Below are 12370 nucleotides of genomic sequence, written 5' to 3'. Positions count from 1 at the left end.
AGATTTTTAGGCTTTACCTCAATCATTGCATGGATGGATTGGCCATTTCTTGTGAAGTTGTACACCTTCACTATAGCCGTGTTCCAGAGGAGCACCATTCCACCAGAATTTCCCTCAGCTGGGACCTCTACCATCTCATTAAAATTGTAACCCTCCAAGATAGAAATATGGCTATCCATTTTTGTTTCTAGCAAGGCAACTAGACTGGGTCGATGTGTATCCATTACTTCACGAAAATGCCTTTTGAAGTTGTCATTGTTTGCACCCCTTACATTCCAAACAATTATATTACTAGGCTGACTCATTGGACTCATTGTGGGGGGGATGTTGTTTGGATTCCTCCTCAAGGAAGGGACTAAGATTACCACATTCTTGCCTACTGTGGGATCGTGGGGAGGACGAATGTCCAAGGAGCACTTGTAGAGTGTCGTTGGGCAGCTGAAGATACATTTCCTGTCTAGCACTTCCTTGAATATGAGTATTTTTACCTCGTTTAGGTTTGAAAAGGCCACTGGTGGCTCCCACAGTATTTCTAGGTCGTCTTCCTCCTCCTCTTCTTCCCCCTGAGCCCCTTGCTGACCCTGCATGTTTGGCACTGGAGGTTGCACCTCCATTGGCTCTGGTTGTGGACCTAGTGGCTGGTCTTGCATGTGCTGCTGTGGTGTCCATTGTGTGAAAATGGGGTTCAAAATCATTAGATCCTCCGGGGCAAAGAATGGTAGGTTGATCAGAGGATTTTGTGGAAGTTGTTGGTTGGCATTGTGTGGTATGTTCCACATCTCTTGCATCTCTTGCATATTTTGCACTAGATGTTGGTTCATTGATGGAGCAAGGGGTTGGAGAATATTGCTCATCCACATTTGATTGATATAGTTGTTCATGGCTAGGGTCATTCCCTCCGAGATTAGTTGTGCAAGAAAATGTGTGTTTTGGATGATGAGTATGGAGTCTTGGCCGTTGATCTCCATGTTGAAGGAGATGGCTTGCCCCTGAAGCCCTAGTTCCACCCAAGATTGGGGTACATGGTTGGGAGGGCTTGGTGGTTGGGCATAGATTACTGGTTGAGGTTGTATTTGGGGTGGAAGTGGTGGAAGATTGTTCATTGTTGGGTTCCTTGATAGGTGAAAAAGTTGGAGTAGTCGGTATCTTCTCCTCACTGTGAGTGGAGTCCTTGCCATTATCAGACCTTGGGGGTAATATAGATAGGGGAGGGAGTATTTGGGTAGTAGGGTTGGTAGTTATGTGATGTAGAGTGGTAGAAGAATGAATATTTTGCGTGTGGTTTATATCAAATTTTGCAAGATCTTGCATGGATATGCTGACGTCCATTTGGCAAGTTTCATCTTCCAAGTGTTGCATGGGTGATTGGTCTTTAGTGTAGGTAGTTTGCATGTCGTTAATAAGATGATGATGGTGATTGATATGTGATTGGGTGTTAGTGCTTCCAAGTTGGCTAGGGGTAGAAGTAATTATGTTTTTATCTTTTAACATGTTAATTAGCCCGTTAGTTAGTTGTTTGTCCACTTTGTTGGTTAAGAGATTTGGATCATTATTATTAAGATTGCTTTGTGACACGTATGAGCCACTTGTTGAGATGGTGGCATTAGTGCCATGCAAAATATTGTTTTTGTTTATAATATTTTTGTTAGAAAAATTATGCAAAACCGTGGTCTCATGTGGTTTTTTTCTAAAACCACTAACACTAGTGTAATGTGGTTTTCCAGTGGATTTGGAAAGTTCTAAGGTTGTCTCTTCACCTTTTCCAGATTGTGTATCAACATAGGTATTAGTAGAAACTGATTTCAAAGTAGAAGCTATATATGCAGAGATGTTTGAGAAATCCTTACCTGGGGAGTTGAGGGACTTACCTGGCCTATGTGCCAAAAACTGTGCACTACTACCTGTTGCTTTTGGGGTGATTGCCTTCCCTTGTTGGTTATTGGTTGGTTTGTTTTTCCCCCTCCTTGGAAAATACACTGTTTTCCATTCATTTGTGTCTTCATCTTCAGGGATTGCTCCTTCCTTGATGTTGTCCATTTGGTGCAATTTGATATTGGCATTCAATGGTTGCATGCCCCAACTGCCCACAATTCTTGCATAGGAAGCCCTCACCTTCATATAGGATAGGTTGATTATGTTGGCCAATTAGAATGGAGATTTGAACTGGGTGATTTAGTGGCAACCCCACACAAAGGCAAGCATATCTGCCTCTCAAAGTAGCAGACGTGCATACATCCACCTTTAGAAGCTTACCAATGCAATTTCCAATTTTTGTGAGGATAATCCCATCATAGAATTCCGTAGGTAATTGTGGTAGTCTAATCCAAATTACTGTGTAACTTTGGGATGCCTTATTAGCCACAAAATTTGGGGTCCATTTTTGGACTGATAAAAAGTGGCCATTTATGAACCATGGACCGTTTTGAAGGATCTTGATCATACTCTCTTCCTTCATTAGCTTCACAGTGTAGTAGTCTTCCCCTAAGTCAATTAGGGGGTAATTTATTTTCCACAGGTCTTGTGTCTTCTTTTTAAGGTATTGATGCATTATTCTTTTTTCCAATAGCTTAATAATTAATGAGTATCTCCAAGGATTGTACATTCTTTTTTTGTCTTCCTCACTTGGGGTGATTTGCTTCAAATTCTTGCATATAGGTTCCAAAGGAGGGTCTTCATTCTCATAGACCTGGGTATCCATTGGTGTACACTGTGCCCCTACGTATGAAACATGTTCCATAGAGAATAGTTCCCCTTGGGATAATTTATCCCTGTAGGAAGCTAATGTTTTGGGATGCACTGTTTCATTGGGTGATGAATTTGGTGTTTGGATTAGTTTGTCGGGTGGTTTAGGAGGGATTAAGGTGGAATTTTCCGGCGGAGTTTGTAGTGGGAAGTTGGACATTCTCTCTCAACCCTTGGACTTGTTTAAAAATGAAGCTGACGTGATTCGAACTAGTGACATCTAGTAGGAAATTCAAGCGCCTGACCAGCTGTGCTACACATCTGTTGTTTTGATTCATCTTGTTGTAGCTATGCCATTCAAAAATCGGATATGCTGATCATGCAATATAATACTCATTATGTCCCAATTTGTGTCATCGATGCAGTTTGAGTATTAAGAATTAAACGAATTTTTCTTTGATTGTAATTTTTTTAATTTCTTTTAAAATATTAACTATTAGAAATTCGGCAAAAACCGATCAACTTTGATCGGTAAAAAAATCGGCCAAAAACCGACCAAAGTTGGTCGGTTTTTCAAAATATTTTAATTTTTAATTTTTTTTTTTTACGAAACCGACCAACTTTGATCGGTTTTCTTTGGCGCGAAAATGCGGGAAACTATTTTTGAGTCCCGCGAAATTTATTTTTCAAGGAATCGACCAACTTTGGTCATTTTTTACAATTAAAATAAATAAAAATTAATATTAAAAAAACTGACCAACTTTGGTCGGTAAATTCGGCCGGTCATTTTAAAAAGCCGACNACGTTTCGTCGACTAGTAAGGACCGCCTACCTACTCTATAGAGTAGTAGGTGTATAGTTGGCCAATTAGAATGGAGGTTTGAACTGGGTGATTTAGTGGCAACTCCACACAAAGGCGAGCATATCTGCCTCTCAAAGTAGTAGACGTGCATGCATCCACCTTTAGAAGCTTACAATGCAATTTCCAATTTTTGTGAGGATAATCCCATCGTTGAATTACGTAGGTAATTGGGGTAGTCTAATCCAAACTGCTGTGTAACTTTGGGATGCCTTATTTGCCACAAAATTTGGGATCCATTTTTGGACTGATAAAAAGTGGCCATTTATGAACCATGGTCCGTTATGAAGGATCTTGATCATACTCTCTTCCTTCATTAGCTTCACAGTGTAGTAGTATTCCCCTAAGTCAATTAGGGGGTAATTTTCATCAATTTTCCACAGGTCTTGTGTCTTCTTTTTAAGGTATTGATGCATTATTCTTTTTCCCAATAACTTAATAATTAATGAGTACCTCCAAGGATTGTACATTCTTTTTTTGTCTTCCTCACGTAGGGTGATTTGCTTCAAATTCTTGCATATAGGTTCCAATGGAGGATCTTCATTCTCATAGACCTAGGTGTCCATTGGTGTACATTGTGCCCCTACGTATGAAACTTGTTCCATAGAGAATAGTTCCCCTTGGGATAATTTATCCTTGTAGGAAGCAAATATTTTGGGATGCACTGTTTCATTGGGTGATGAATTTTGTGTTTGGATCAGTTTGTCGGGTGGTTTAGGAGGGATTAGGGTGGAATTTTCCGGCGGAGTTTATAGTGAGAAGTTGGACATTCTCTCTCTACTTTTTTATCTTGTCAGTGAGTTTAATTATTTGGTATCCTACTTTAACTCGTTTATTCCATTTACAACTAGCTTGAGTAAGGTCTAGTTGAATAAGTGTGAAGATATCAGTGGCTCTTCCATAACTCATGGCCCTCACTTAATTAATCTTAACTCTTTAGAAATCGAGGTGTGCCATTAGTGAATTTTCCATGGCCCTCCAAACTTGAAAGCGCGTAGTTGCTTTAGGCGCGTCATTTTAATAAATTACCTTCCTAAACTCGGGTACGCATTTATGTGACCCAAATCCAAATCTCAACGTTAGATAAAATGTGTTGCGGACTACGGGTGCTTTATGTGACGTGATCCAAGACATATTTTAAATGACGTTGCAAATATCCTAAAAATGAATAAAAGCGGTTAAAGAGTTAAAATTGCACAATAGGCTAAAACATGTTTTAAAATCAGATAATTGAGCTAATTATAACAGTTGAGCGACCGTGCTAGAACCACGGAATCCGGGGATCCTAACACCTTCCCTCGGGTTAACAGAATTCCTTATTCTGAATTTCTGGTTCGCAGACTTCGAAAGGAAAGTCGAAATTTCCTCGATTTGGGATTTAAAATAAACCGGTGACTTGGGACACCAGAAAATAAACTATCCCAAGTGGCGACTCTGATAAATAAATAATCTCATTTCGATTAATGTTACTTAAATTGGAAAAACTCCCTTATACTACCCTCTTTCGGGGTAGGTGAAAAGGAGGTGTGACAGCTCTGGCGACTCTGCTGGGGAAAAGAACCCAGAACTTCTGGTTCAGGGTTTCAGAATTCGAGCTTAGATGAATTGTTATATTTGGCTTTATTTATTATCTGATTTTATTACATGTGTGGGCCTAATGTGTTAAATGTTGCTTTTACCGCTTTGATATTATCTGAACTGTATATATAAACTGCTACGAAACCCCTATCTTCTTTCTCCTGAGGAGTGCACGCTGGTCGTGACTTCTTTCTGTTAGTGTCATATCCCAAATAGAACGAGGTTCAGACAAGTTGCAAAGCCGGATGATCTTTTGGTCACCGGTACGCAGCACCCCCTCGGCTCGAGTTGTCGCTCGGGTAAGCCAGGTCTAGAACAATACACCCAGGTTTAAAACCTAGTATAACAAAGCCTCATGCCGGATCCCTAGTAGGAACGTTTGTTTGCATCACGTGCATTTGACTTAGGAGACTCAACATAGGGGTTGGGTCTGTCTAGGACAGGTGTACCTGAAATAAAAAGACCATCCTGATGCATCCTACTTGCTACTTGTGCATTTATTTGCTTCAGATTTGCATGTTGACCGGCTTCTAAAATCGAAAAAAAATCAAAAAATCAAAAAGAGAAATAGAAAAATATTTTCTTTCTTCTTTTAAAGCATTTCTTTCAAAAAATTCCAAAAAAAAAAAAGAAAATTGAGAGGTAGGTATTTAGAAAATTCTGAAACTCTGCCGAAATTCTGAAAAAAAAAAGAAAAAGTCATTTCAAAAGGAGCCAAAATTTTCAAGTTCCATGTTCTTGTTCAGTCAAATCTGACCGAACTACGCGGGTCTGATTCTCACCAGATGTGAGATACGTAGGCAAATCTCGTCGGTTCCGACCCCAATTTTCAAAAATTCAAAAATATTTTCCTTTAGTTCCTTCTTTAAAAAATTTTCCTTAGAAAATTCAAAAAAAAAAGTAGTTTTTAAACTAAAAAAAAAGGGTTTCCTTCTTTCTAATGTCTTTCATACGAAAAAGAAAAATCAATAAAAATCAAAATCCAAAAATACGGGTTTCCTTCATTTTGAAGTATTTTTCCCAAAAAAAATTCAAAAAAAAAAAATCAGAAACAAAATCCCCATAAAAAAAAATACTCCTTAGAAGTTCTTTCTTTTGTAAATGTCAATAAAAATTTTGAAAAAAAAAAATTGAAGTCCAAAAATATTTTCGCTTTTCTTTAAAAGTGCTTTTGTAAATAAATAAAAGCTGAGAAATCCAAAATATTTTTCTTAAAAGTCCCTCTTTCGAAAATTAAGAGGCAACTTCCAAAATCCAAAAATATTTTCTTTCTTCTTTAGAAAAAGAGAAAACAAATAAAAATTCGAACAAAAATATTTTCTTTTTACTTTTAAAATTCCCAAAGTTCAAATCAAAAGCAAATGAATTTTTAGAAGTCTTTCTTTCAAAAACAAAGTAAAATCAAAATCAAAATCCAAAAAAAAAAAATTCCTTTCTTCTTTTAAAGCATTTTTTTTAGAAAATTCCAAAAGAAAAAAAATAATAAAAAAAAATCAAAAATATTCTTCTTTTGCCTTAAAGCTTTCATGGTCTGAGTTTTATAAAAAGAAAAAAAAGAGTTAGTACGCAATCCGCATCGGATTCTATAACTCAATTCCCAATCTTCCCGAACTACGCAAAGATCTGATTCATGCGGGGTCATGATACGTAGGCAATCCCCATCGGATTCGATCATAGCTATAAAATAAAACTGAGTGAAAAAATAAACTGAAAAAAAAAAAGAAAAATTGAGTGAAAAAGAGAAAAGAAAAAATAGTGAAAAAAAAGAGTGATAGAAATAAAAGAGTGACAAACGAAAAGAGAAAGAGAGAGTGCCAAAAATAAAAGAGCGGCAAAAACAAAACAAAAATCAAGAGTGATTAGAGAGAAACAAAGATGAAGAAAAGAGGTCCATACTGGAAAAGTTAGTTAAGGCCGGGATGAAACAGGCAACCGTTCAAATACATGGTAGAAGCGTTTAACTGTTAGGTGCATTGCATCCCAACGTGCGATTTCCTATATGTTAAATGTTTCAAAACTAACAAGGTTGTTGGATGTGCAAACTAGCCAGGTTTTGGTGGTTGGTTTTGTTGGTAGTACGGCCTCCCCTCCTTCACAAGATCCAAAGGCACAGATGGCCTCCTCAAGCAATCTACCAATCATAGGTCTTGAGGATAGCCCGGCATCATCTATTCTACAGCTAGAATCAGCAGCTGTTGAAGAGAATAAGATGTTGCGTCTCCGCATATGGGAAATGAGGGACGCCTGGTCTAATGGTAGGGAACCGCCAAGTGCAATCCCTGGATTCCCTGAATTGATCCCCAGGTCAGGTGAGGTTACCAATGTCCGCTCATCTCATGCGGGGCACCCTCCAATGCCCTCCAATGATCCTGGCATGCCTTCTGTGGTTCGCCCCTAGGCACCGGCTCCAAGGGTACCGCCTCCAATGTTTACCTTCCAAGGTCCACAGCTTCAATCAGAAATAACATATGCGATCCCGTACTCTTTCACTCAACCTCCGCGATATGATCTCTCGGTGGAGCAAGAAAAGGTTGCTAAAAATCCCGAGCAAGAGGAAATTACTCGGAAGATGAAGAGCCTGGAACAAAGCTTGAAAAACATTCAAGGTCTGAGTGGCCAAAAGAGTGTCTCATACTCTGACCTCTGTATGTTTCCCCATGTCCACTTGCCAGTTGGCTTCAAGATGCCAAATTTTGAAAAGTACGACGGGCATGGAGACCCGGTCGCTCATCTGAAATGATACTGTAACCAGTTGAGGGGTGCTGGTGGAAAAGAGGAGCTACTAATGGCCTATTTTGGGGAAAGCCTCACCGGAATCGCTTCTGAGTGGTATACGGATCAAGAAATTGCTCATTGGCACGTGTGGGATGATATGGCCCGATATTTTGTCCGCCAATTCCGGTATAATGTGGACATCGCCCCCGACATAAACACTTTGTCCAATTTGAAAAAGAAAACCGCGGAAAGATTCCGCGAATATGTTGTCAAATGGCGTGAGCAAGTTGCCAGGGTAAAGCCTCCAATGGACGAAATTAAAATGGTCACGGTTTTTCTGCAGGCCCAAGAGGTTGACTACTTCCAGAACATGATGTATGCTGCGGGTAAGCCGTTTGCTGAGGCTATCAAAATTGGGGAAATGGTTGAAAACGGTTTAAAAACAGGCCGAATCTTGAGTCATGCTGCTTTTAAAGCCACATCACCAGATGTTCAAAATGGTTCAGAGGTTTGATGAACAGAAACAAGAGTGAGGAGGGAGCCATGATGGTTTCAAGCTTGCAGGGGGCCTGCACGTAATTCAGCCAGTCATATGTGCCTCCTATGGTCCCCCCTACTATTATCCCTTTCAAGATGATGCTTATGCCGTGGCACCGCCTCCCTACGCGGTTATGAGCCCGCAATCTTACACGCAGCCACAACATCATACACAGAACCGAGCTCTACCTCCAAGAAATACCCATCCTTACCAAGCTCCATATAATCCTCAACCAAATGATCCCCAATACAATCCTCGCCCAAGAGAGCCTTTCAGAAAGAATCAGTTCACCCCAATTGGTGAATCATATTCAAGCTTGTTCCAAAAGCTAATCAGGCTAGATCTATTGCAGCCAGTGGCCCCGAACCGGCCGAACCCCGAGTCCCCCTCGCACCGAGCTGATGCTATATGTGAATACCACTCTGGAGCAGTGAGACACAGTACAGAGGACTGTTGGACCCTCAAAATGGCAGTTGAAGATTTGATTAAAGCTGAAAGAATTGTTCTTCGGGATGAAAAAGCTCCGGATGTGATGAACAATCTGTTGCCTGCCCCCAACATTGAGCCAATAGTCGGGATGATTTGTGAAGCTGAGGAATTTGATCCGGTACTGAAGGCCATTGCCGAGACAGAAGAAAAGCCAAAAGTGATCGCCAAGCATGAAAGTTCCCCATCAGACGGGAGTCTCGGTAGCCAGTCTTGCTATCCTTTCTGCGTCCGGATTATCTCAGGGTGTGATCCGGATGTTTTACTTTATTGTCTTACTTTCCGATGTAAACCCTTCTATCTTCAAAAGTTAAAAAAAAAAGGAAAAATAAAAAAAATCAAAAAAAAAAATCAAAAAATCAAATGAAATTAATATTTCATTTTCTAAGAATGTCTCTTTTCTTAATCTTGTCATTTTCTCATTCTCTTTTTTTTAGTTCTGTTAAATGCAGATTTCAATAACATGACATGCTTGTAGACTTCATGCCCAGATTCCAAAATGCTGTCAGACTTCGAAATAATGAATCAAGAGTCGAAGTGCAAAGAAGATAAGTTTGAGGAAATAAAAACAAAGAGTTGGAACAACTGAAGAAAAATTGGTTCTAGAGTGGAAAGTTCCATACATTGCAACAAGAGTACTGCCAAAAGAGTGCGTTGTACTTGGGGCACATCGAAGGAAATATCCCTGAAACAACTGTCAATGCAAATGCAGTGAAAAAGTACTATGTTGGATTCTCCGTATAGTTCTAATATTCTCCGGTTGGGATGACGAAGGCTTTCATTCTCACTATCCGAACACTTAACCCTTGGCAAACCTACTTCAGCCGGATACTCTTCTTTGATTACCCTCTTTGGAACCTGGAAGTGTTACTGAAAAACAAATTGAAAATTGAAAATGAAATGAAAAAAAAAAAAGAAAAAGAGAAGAAAAAAGGAAAGTAATAAATAAAAGGTAAAGAAAAACGGACGAAAGAAAAACTAAGAAAAAAACGGNGGAAAAAGAAAAAGAAATGAAAAATGAAAAAGAAAACAAAACAAAACAGAAAAACAAGTCAAAAACAAAGTTTCCTGAAGTACGTTCGGTTTTGATTCCGAAAGGATACGTAGGCAACCTCTCTCTGGGGTTCAGTCACACCGAAAACAAAAATCCACATTCCCCTCCAAAGTTGAAACTTGGGCAGAAGTTATAATGGTTCGGCGATGATCCCGCCCAAAAGGTTCAAAAGTTGTAATTCAATCCAAATTCTTTTTAACCCAAACCTTGTTCAAGTCCTTCTGATCAATCGGCAAAGAGGTTCAAAATGGGAGGATGGAGTTATTTGGATCTGATACAACAAAATGAGAGGAATAAAATGAGGAAGTCTTATTGGTGAAAACTCACACGGGCACCATAAGGCGATGGTAAGCAGAGAAAATCAAAATGAGAGAGTCTTGTTAGTGAAAACCCACACGGGCACTATAAGGCGATGGTGAGAAGAGAAATGAGAGAGGTCAGCTAGTGAAAACCTGCAAAGGGCCCCACTGATCGAAAAGAAGATCCTCACAGCCATCGGCATCGACGAAATCCTGGTAAGGTTTCTCGAATTTTGAAGTAGAAGTTGTGATGAATTTCTGAGAGTCGGACAGTTAAACAGATCAGGCATCCAGTCCAAAAGGCATGTCATGTTCATTGAAGTCCGTATGTACTCCAGATAAGTCCATCTTTCCTCTCCCCGAAAGGGATACCTCTCGTTTAAATTCATTGTCCTGTTCATTATTTATGTTTCTTTGAATCCCTTTCGGTCTAACTCTGTTCCTAAGCTGAGGCAAAAAGAGATGGCAAGAGTGATTTACAGGGCTTTCGTTTGATACAAGCTAATATGCAAAAGGCACCCAGCCTCGTCAGGGGCATCAAGTCGACTTCGACCGGCCATGGTAGCTAATGTTTTGAAATTGAAAACTCTTGGAAGGAGAAAATCAAATTGAAGTGCTTACAAAGGCAAAATGAAGCTAGAAAGGTTGAGTCCCACGTGGCTAATTATCCTGGCAAAGGTCTGAAAAGTGAAAGTGCCTCAAATGCTCTTAAATTGAAGTTAGAAGAAGGAAGCCGGAATTGGAAGGCCTATGAAGGCGAAATGAAGTTGGAAAAGGCTAAGTCCCACGTGACTAGCCGTTGCAGCAAAGTTTGAGGAGCCAACAGTTCCCCAATGCTCCGAGGAAGAAAAAAAAAGAAAGAAAGAAAAAGAAAATAAAGGTCAAAAGGGAAAGGCCTACGAAGGCAGAATAAAGTCGATAAGGTTGAGTTCCACCGATCAATCGTCATGGCAAAGTCTGGAAACACCAGAGATTGTCCAGGGCCTGAAATGAAATCGGTCCTCAGGGAACGACCAGTTGCAGTTGAAATCTTCATCAAAGAAGCCAGGCCGAGATCAAGTGATTGAAACAATCAAGACCGCAAAACCAACCACCGTTTCAAACTAACAATTGTTCTTTGTTTGAAAACATGAAACAGGTGCAATCCAAAGCAACCTTGCAAGAGGCAGGTGCAACCAAAAGAAACTGCGCAAGGGCTAGAAACAACTTTGCAGCCATAATCAATCCAAAAGGGAAGTCTCCTCCAAATTCTTTCCTGGATTTTTACTCATTTTCCTAAACAAAATAAAAAAAATATGATGAAAAGAAGAAGAAGAAGAAGAAGAAGAAGAAGAAGAAAAATTCAAAATCATGGTAGCATAGGGCCTCCAATCTCTAGTTGCACCCTTTCCAACATAGGGCCCCATTCCCTAGTTATCCCCGGCATAACCNAACTCATGGCCCTCACTTAATTAATCTTAACTCTTTAGAAATCGAGGTGTGCCATTAGTGAATTTTCCATGGCCCTCCAAACTTGAAAGCGCGTAGTTGCTTTAGGCGCGTCATTTTAATAAATTACCTTCCTAAACTCGGGTACGCATTTATGTGACCCAAATCCAAATCTCAACGTTAGATAAAATGTGTTGCGGACTACGGGTGCATTTATGTGACGTGATCCTTATATATTTTAAATGACGTTGCAAATATCCTAAAAATGAATAAAAGCGGTTAAAGAGTTAAAATTGCACAATAGGCTAAAACATGTTTTAAAATCAGATAATTGAGCTAATTATAACAGTTGAGCGACCGTGCTAGAACCACGGAATCCGGGGATGCCTAACACCTTCCCTCGGGTTAACAGAATTCCTTATTCAGAATTTCTGGTTCGCAGACTTCGAAAGGAAAGTCGAAATTTCCTCGATTTTGGGATTTAAAATAAACCGTTAACTTGGGACACCAGAAAATAAACTATCTCAAGTGGCGACTCTGATAATAAATAATCTCATTTCGATTAATGTTACTTAAATTGGAAAAACTCCCTCATACTACCCTCTTTCGGGGTAGGTAAAAAGGAAGTGTGACAACCCATGCTCTACTCGAATTATTGTGACATCGTTTTTGCTCCCTGCGCAGTGGCCTAGCCTTAGAGAGAAGAGAGAGACTATATTGATTAGAAAGAA

This window comes from Nicotiana attenuata, chromosome 7 (assembly GCF_001879085.1).
Source record: "Nicotiana attenuata strain UT chromosome 7, NIATTr2, whole genome shotgun sequence".
In the NCBI taxonomy this organism is placed as follows: Eukaryota; Viridiplantae; Streptophyta; class Magnoliopsida; order Solanales; family Solanaceae; genus Nicotiana; species Nicotiana attenuata.
Note: the sequence above shows the minus strand (reverse complement) of the source record.